This window comes from Neophocaena asiaeorientalis, unplaced genomic scaffold (assembly GCF_003031525.2).
Source record: "Neophocaena asiaeorientalis asiaeorientalis breed wild unplaced genomic scaffold, Neophocaena_asiaeorientalis_V1.1 scaffold217, whole genome shotgun sequence".
Taxonomy (NCBI): Eukaryota; Metazoa; Chordata; class Mammalia; order Artiodactyla; family Phocoenidae; genus Neophocaena; species Neophocaena asiaeorientalis.
In genome coordinates this window covers 6,383,436-6,391,718 of record NW_020172293.1, presented here as the reverse complement: position 1 = coordinate 6,391,718, position 8,283 = coordinate 6,383,436, and the positions used below count along the sequence as shown (strand labels likewise).

At 36.0% G+C, this 8,283-nt stretch overlaps 1 long non-coding RNA gene across 2 annotated transcripts in view; it reads right to left on the bottom strand.

The window, feature by feature from the left end:
• Positions 1-34: 34 nt before the first annotated feature.
• The window catches only part of LOC112413422 (uncharacterized), a 15,914-nt gene continuing 7,665 nt past the window's right edge, over positions 35-8,283 (bottom strand). For both annotated transcript variants that reach the window (XR_003005970.1, XR_003005971.1), the window contains exon 7: positions 35-1,170. This is a non-coding gene — a long non-coding RNA (uncharacterized LOC112413422). The remainder of the gene's footprint in view (positions 1,171-8,283) is intronic.

Below are 8,283 nucleotides of genomic sequence, written 5' to 3'. Positions count from 1 at the left end.
AAAAAAAAAAAAAAGCATGTATTATTTTGTAGAGGTTTACTTCCTTTTAATTTTGCTGTCACCATGAAAAATTGAGAGATAGTAAAAATAAAATGCATTTATACATACATGTATGATGAAACGTCTCTGTCATTCCTTTACTCTAGGACAGTGTTCTCAAAGTATGGTGTTAGGATGACTTGAGCCGCTTAATCACCTAAATTTGTTTCCCACGTTCCACCCCAACTCAGACTCATTGAGTGAGAATCACCAGGCAGGGGTGTGGATCAGAAATGCATACAAAACAAGCATAGTTGGTGATCCTGATGGAGCTAGTTCAAGGAGTGGCCCTGCTTTTGGGGCTATTGTCACATCTAAGATGTGTTCTATCCAGCTTCTTTAAAGTACACTTTAATGTCAGATATGCACATCTATTGTATATTTTGTGAGACTTCTTTTTAAATTGATGATTGGTAATTTATGGGACTTCCCATAATGATGGCAATAATTATGGATTTTTAAATATCACTAAGTCTAATTCTTGCTTTGATAGTAGCCCAAAGTTACTCAAATGTTGATTTGAACACACACTTCAGTGACAACACTGGATTAGTCATTATACAACACTAATATTTTCTGCTTCATTTCATGTCTTCCATAACATAAAAATCTCACTTTTCATGAAGATTGTTAACACCCCTGCCAGTGTGTGCCCTCTGCACCTCAGCTCCAGTTAAGGATCATGAACTTTTTAATATTCCCATTAGCTGAGAAGATGTTATTTTTTGTAGTTTGTGTTTTAATAGGTAGACTTTTGTTTCCCACATACAAAACTATAACATCAATTTTTTCTACACAGCCTCCTTTTCCCCAAACATGCCTCACAGCCCTGCAAGAAATATGAACACGCTCATTCTGTTGAGAATCACATTTCTGTTAAGTACCATCATGTTTCAAATGAAAGTTCAGATACTGATTCAGGTTGCCATTATTAATCTATGACCCAACTTAACAGCTTTACAAGATTGACTCCACAAGTCATGAGGCTAGTTCATGATGCTAGGACTCTGGGTTATCACTTGAAATGAAGAAAGATCATCCTGGGATTGTTAACTCCATGACTGTCATTTGATGATGATTTCTCTAGCTTTCTGTCCTCTCTCCGGAATCATTCTTTGGTGGTGGCTATTTCTGCACAAAATGGAAAGTTTAATTGGTTTTTTCAGGATCAATGCAAAACATTTTGTAGCTCATTAAAGAAAAAGTAGCTAATGATCATCTAAATCTAATACATTAGAAAACTTGTACTTCTAGGTGTCACCGGATTTAGGGGTTATGGAATATTTTCAAGCTATATATTGACAATATAGGGGTAAGATTTCTTCTTTGGAGAAGATGCTCATTTAATTGAAGGTCCCAAGTAGATATAGAAATCCAGAGACATGAAAAGCATGAAGGATAAGAAATAGAAAAATGAACTGAAACTAAAATGAAAACTAAAATGCTATTAGAAAATTTAATATAAGAAAGTAACAGTAATATTTTCAAAGTGACATATTGGGAAGAGAAAGTAGCAGATAGCTAAAACTACTGAGGCAGTACCAAAAAGTCAATAAGGAGAAAAATCTTCCTAAAAATGATGGATGATTTAATCAGGACAACTAGAATTAAATCAGGAGAGAATGCACACAGGTAGTAAAATATGTCAGACCAAATTCTGTAGAGCTAGGAAAAAATGGATTATTGGATTCTTTAATGAATGAAATTCTCTTAAGTATCAAAAGAAACGAATAGACTTTTCCAGTTATGTACAAAAGGCATTCATTAACAATAGCACATTAGCATTTATTAAAGTTTTTTTGATGTTCTAGAAGATTCTAAAGCATTCATTTGCTTTATAATACAAATTATCCTGTGATTTCTGTCATTTTAAGTGGGTCACAGAATACCTAAATTTGAATGTTCCTTCACTTTTCTGCAGAATTTCAATAAATATTGTGTATTTCAATGAATCAACCACAATTAAATACTGATGTTCTACCACAAAAGTACAATGGCAACAAAATTATATATATCTGAAAGTTCCTTACTCTGGCAAACTCAACAGGCATATGCAGGAAATCTAAAAGTGGACGGTATGACTTGAAGATTACTTTAGTTGCTCTTGTAGTTTATGTCTTATTATTAGCAACACAATATTATTCCATGTATTTCCATGTTATGTCCTTTGCACTTTAATTAATAGGATATTTTTAGGTATGCATTTAATATGTAATGATAATGATTATGTTTCTTTCGACAATCTTTTTCTGAAATAAATACACTTTCAGTATTATGAACTAAAGTTAGACTGTCCTGGCAACTTATTGTGATATGTTATAAGGAATGTTAATACCATAATATGTTTGCTATAGGAATATTTGTTTGAGGGTTAAAATTTTAAATGGCAGAGTTGGTCCTTTGTAACACAGAATATTTGCATCTTCCTCTCTTTAAAGATGCTGGCTAGAGCCACTTGGTTTTAAAACATTGTGAAAGGAGTCATATCCAACTTGACCATACCATTTCCATCAACTCTTTGAAAGCTACTTTAAACTTCTTTTCCATTAAAATGAGGATTGCCCATCAGATTACTCTGAACTAGCTTCCTATGTATTTGTCTACTGATCCCTCTAATATAATAGAATTTTTACAGTATTTAACAAGCAACAGAAATAGTCTTTAAAAATTTGAGTCCAGATCTGCCGAGGGTTCATGTGAAGTGAATATGATCTCCTGAATTTTGGGTTTATTCTGACCAAAAAAGGGGCACAGTTAAGAATCCCTGAGATGACTGTGGCTGACATTAGCCTGTTTATGTGTGCGTGTGGAAACTTGCTGGAGCCATCAAGTTTCATTTGACTGTACAGCTGAGTTTTCACCACACCCTTTCACTTCTCAAGCTTTTGCATCACACTGCGTGAGCAATCCTGCCTCTTGTATATGTTGATTTTAATCATCCACATCCCATGTGAGGGTTGGACTTCATTCCTCGTGTTGTACTTGTGGTAACCTATTAACTTTTCTCAAATTTAAATAGTACATTATCTGTAATTGTGTTATTAATTTTTCCTCCTAGCAGTAATGTGTTTAGAGTTGATTCACTATATGGTATTTTCTTATTGGAGAAGAAAAAAGAAACTAGAAATGAAAATACAATTTCTAGTTAGAAAAAAAAAGTAATATTTAAGGAGGCAAAGGAGACCTTAAGGGGCAAGCCAGATTTCCAGGGAAATTCTGAAACAAGTGACAGCGAAGCCTATGTTAGAATAAAGGCTAAAAGTAGACTAACAGGATACAAAACATGCTTATTGCAAACAACCAGTGCCATAAAAATCAGTGCCATAAAGGACATATTACCTTCGGTATGTGTTATGAATCGTAATGTGAATAGATTTTCATACAGTATATTAACATGAAAAAAAATCAGGTAAAAGTTAAATTTCATGCAGCATTTGGGGGTTTTTGGGTTTTTTTTTTTGCGGTACACGGGCCTCTCACTGTTGTGGCCTCTCCCGTTGCGGAGCACAGGCTCTGGACGCGCAGGCTTAGCGGCCATGGCTCACGGGCCCAGCCGCTCCGCGGCATGTGGGATTTTCCCGGACCGGGGCACGAACCCGTGTCCCCTGCATCGGCAGGTGGACCCTAAACCACTGCGCCACCAGGGAAGCCCAGTATACTACAGTTTTTTTACAAAAGGAGGTTAGAGACCTTGAAACATTTGGGAGTCCATTTGGGATCTTAGTGTCACTTCAGGGACATGGTGAAATCGGTGAAATTGAGCTAGAAAGGATGTTGAGAAGCACAAAATAGTGGGCTAAGATCAATATCAATTAGCAGTAAAATAGTTGTTATCTAATGTAATTGATCATTTTAATGACTCATTTTAGTCAACATTTGCATATAAAGACATTTAAGGAAAATTCTTTTAAGAAATACAGATATTATACTGCATTCTTTCTGTTTACTTGTTAAGACTGAACAGACATGAATCAGTTGAAACAGATTTGTTTACAAAGAACTTCAGAAAAAGACAAGTGAGAAAATAAATTCAGTGGAATTATATGCTGAGATTCCTAACAAGTCAACTTCCATGTACGTTGTTTATTTCTATTTTAAAGATTAAAAGTGAATAACTCGTTAGTTAAAAATTATACAAAGGGACACTGAGGAATAGATGACAAAGCTGTTTTAGGTAGGAGCAAGCTTCATGAGGTTAATGAGTTTAAATATATGAATATTTTATGCTGACATGTTAAATTTTTAAAAGAAGTGTGTTAAAAGTGAGAGAACCAGTATATTTTGTAAGTCTCTTAAACTTCTTAAAATATACAAATGTTACTGTTCTCTTCTACATTTTCAAAGAATTAAATTAGATATTTTAAACTTTACATATTTTTCTTCCTGTGATTCTCTAATTCTTTCAGATTTATTACCCTCCTAATCCCCAAAGTTTTCAGACTGTTTTTAAAAAAGCAGGGGTGGATGTCAGCAAAAATAGTAGAGGAAGGACCTCTGAACATTTGTTCTTCCATAAAAGCAATTGGCAAAGTTATCAGAAAAATCTTTTCAGAATTCTGGAAATTAAACAAAGGCTTGCAGCAACCCAAGGAGTATTAATGCAAGAAAAATGGTTGACTCTCAAGAACAGTGAGCTTTTGGGCATTTTATCATGTTCTAGCCCTATGCTGCTCTCCAGCTCAGTTGTAGCTGTAATAGGTAACATTCTGCATTCCTGGTGCAGAATGGCATCTACAGTAGTGAGCGAGTAGAATTGGATCTCTTTCAAAGCCTTATTTCCAAAGTATGGTCATTATTTTACCTGTCCCTGGAAGACCCACTTTCGAGGCTGACTTGGAACACACCCTATACTAAAAGCCTTCTTCCTTACGTTGCAGTGAAAACAATTAGTCAAGTGCTTTATCTTTGCAGCTGCCTGGGAGGATTGATAACTATTGGGGAACACAGATTAACCAAAAATCTTAAGGAAAACCTGAAGAATGAGATGCCTATAGTGGCTCTTCAAAACTCGGACATATATTGCTGGGAATCTAGAAGGCCACATGCATGTGTAGCGCTATGTGCCTGCTGAGGAAAGACCTTAGAAGACTACAGTGCCTCATCTTTGGCTGACCATAAGGCCATGGTCAGCAGAAAGTGGGAACTTACAGTGGAGGTGAAAATCTGGCTGAATGTTGAAAGCATACAACATACACACAAGCCCCTCAGCAAAGACAGAAAATTCGGTTCCAGTCCTTTAAGGAAACCTGATCAGCAACTGCGAGGCCAACCAAGTAGAGACTTAAGTGGCCACATGTGACAAAGAATACAGATTTCACATTAGTACAGGAAAGCCACTAAACAAACAGCAGTGGCTATAGAAAACAGCAACAACAAACCCTGGGTAGAGGATATCATCTGATTTACAGAGTTGTCACATTATTTGAAATGTTCAGTTTGCAAAAAAAAGAAGTTTGCCAAGAAGCAGAAAAGAATAGCCCACGCATGGGGAAAAAGCAATCAATAGAAACAATCAGAGGAAGTGCAGATGTTTCACTAGATGAAAACAAAACTTTAAATCAGCTGTTTTAAGTAATGTTCAAAAGAGCTAAAGGAAACTGCCCAAATGAGTTTTTATGAATTATGAAATGGTATCTCAAATAGAAAATGTCGATTAGGACATAGAAATTATAAAAAGGAACCAAATAAAAATTCTGGAGTTGAAAAGTATAATAACCGCTTGAAAAATTTACTAGATGGGTTCACCAAACAATTCTCAGTAAATTTTAAAATATTGAAATCTTTTTCTGAACACAGTGGTATGAATCACTAATTCGTGATCAAAATAGCTTTCCACAAAGAATAACCCAGATCCAAATGACTTCACTGGCAAGTTCTACCAAATGTTTAAAGAATACGAATTCTTCAAATTGTTCAAAAAAAAATAGAAGAGGGAATACTTCCTAACTTAATGAGGCTAGTTTTATCCCGATACCAAAATTAGACAAAAGACAATATCACAAGAAATAAAGATCAGTATCTCTTAGCAGTATGGTTGCTATAATTCTCCAAAAATATTAGAAAATTGAATTCAGAAGCTTAGTAAAAGGAGTATATCCCATTACCAAGTGGAATTTATATCATGACCGCGAGGTTTGTTCATCAATATACTATACCAATAGAATAAAGGGAAAAAGTGCACACTCATGTTGGTAGATGTAGAAAAAGGAATTTGACCCAACATCCCTTCATGATAAAAAAACACTCAATCCAGGAACAGAAGTTACCTTGCTCAACCTGATAAAGGGCATCAATGATAAACTGACAACTAACATTACACTTAATGATGAAAGAACTAAAGCTTTCCCTCTAAGAACAAGACAAGACATCCACTCTCAACACTTCTATTCAACATTGTACTGGAGGTTCTAGTCAGGGTAATCAGACCCAAAAAAAAAAAAAGGCCAGTCATATTCAAAATAAAGATGTTGAACTATATTTGCAGATAATGTGATCTTACGTATAGAAAACTATAGAACCCATACATATTAAGAAACTGTTAGAATTAATGAGTTCAGCAAGGTTGCAGAATACATGACTAATAAGCAAAAAATCATTTGTGTTTCTCTATACCAGTTGTTACTGGCTGAATTGTATGCCCTCCAAATTCATATGTTGAAGCCCTAATAAATAGTACCTCGGAATGTTACTGTTATTTGGAGATCAGTTCTTTAAAGAGGATATATTAAAGTGAGGCTGTTAGTGTAGGCACTAATCCAATCTGACTGGTGTCCTTAATAAGAGAAAATTTGGACATAAAGAGAGACTTCAGGGATGCACTCACAGAGAGCCAAGATTATGTGAGGACACTTAGAGAAGGTAGCTATACGCAAACCAAGGAGAGAGGCCTCAGAAAAAACCAAACCTGCTGACACTTTGATCAGTTTCCAAAACTAAGAAAATTTATGTTTTTTAAGCTACTCAGCATGTGATATTGTTTTGGCAGCCACAGCAAATTAATATGCTAGCCATGAACAATTCAAAAGTGAAATTTAAAAATTCCACTTATAATAGCATAAAAAACAGGAATATATGTAACAAAAGTAGTACAAGGATAGTACACTGAAAACTACCATTTTGAAAGAAATTAAAGACCTAGATAAATGGAAAGACATTGCATTTAAATGGATTGCAAGGTTTTCAAGATTTCTTATTGTTAAGATGGCAGAAGTCTCCAAGTTAATCTACAGAGTAAATTTAATCCCTATCAAAATTCCAACTACTATTTTTGCCCAGTAACCAAAATAGCTTGCTACTGGCACTAGGATACACATATAGATCAATGTGATAGAATTAAGAGTCCAGATATAAACCAGTCTATGGCCAATTGATTTTCAACAATGATGCGAAGTTCATTCAATGAGAAAATAATTTTGTCCACAATGGCTGAGACAACTGTATATCCCACATACAGAAGAATAATTTTGGTCCCCTTCCTCACACTGAATACAAATATTTAAACAAGATGAATTGGAAACCTAAAAAAATTTAAGAGCTAAAACTATAAAACTCTTAGAAGAAAACAGGGGTGTAAATCTTTGTGACCTTAAATTAGGCACGGGTTTCTTATATATGGTACCTAAAGCAGAAACAAAGAAATATATTTAAATTGTATTTAATCAGAATTTTAAAAAGATGTGCATGAAAAGACTACCAAGAAAGTAAAAAGGCAATGCATACAGTGGCAGAAAATGTTTGCAATTCATATATCTGACAAGAGCTAGTGTTCAGAATATATGAACATTTACATCTCAATAATGAAAAAAACAACCCAGTTAAAAAGGAGCAAAGGGGGCTTCCCTGGTGGCGCAGTGGTTGAGAGTCTGCCTGCCGATGCAGGGGACACGGGTTTGAGCCCTGGTCTGGGCGGATCCCACATGCCGCGGAGCGCCTGAGCCCGTGCGCCACAACTACTGAGCCTGCGCGTCTGGAGCCTGTGCTCCGCAACAAGAGAGGCCGCGACGGTGAGAGGCCCGCGCACCGCGATGAGGAGTGGCCCCCGCTTGCCACAACTGGAGAAAGCCCTCGCACAGAGACGAGGACCCAACACAGCCATAAGTAAATAAATAAATAAAATTAAAAAAAAGAAAAAAAAAGGAGCAAAGGGGGCTTCCCTGGTGGCGCAGTGGTTGAGAGTCTGCCTGCCGATGCAGGGGACACGGGTTCGTGCCCCGGTCTGGGAAGATCCCACATGCCGCAGAGTGG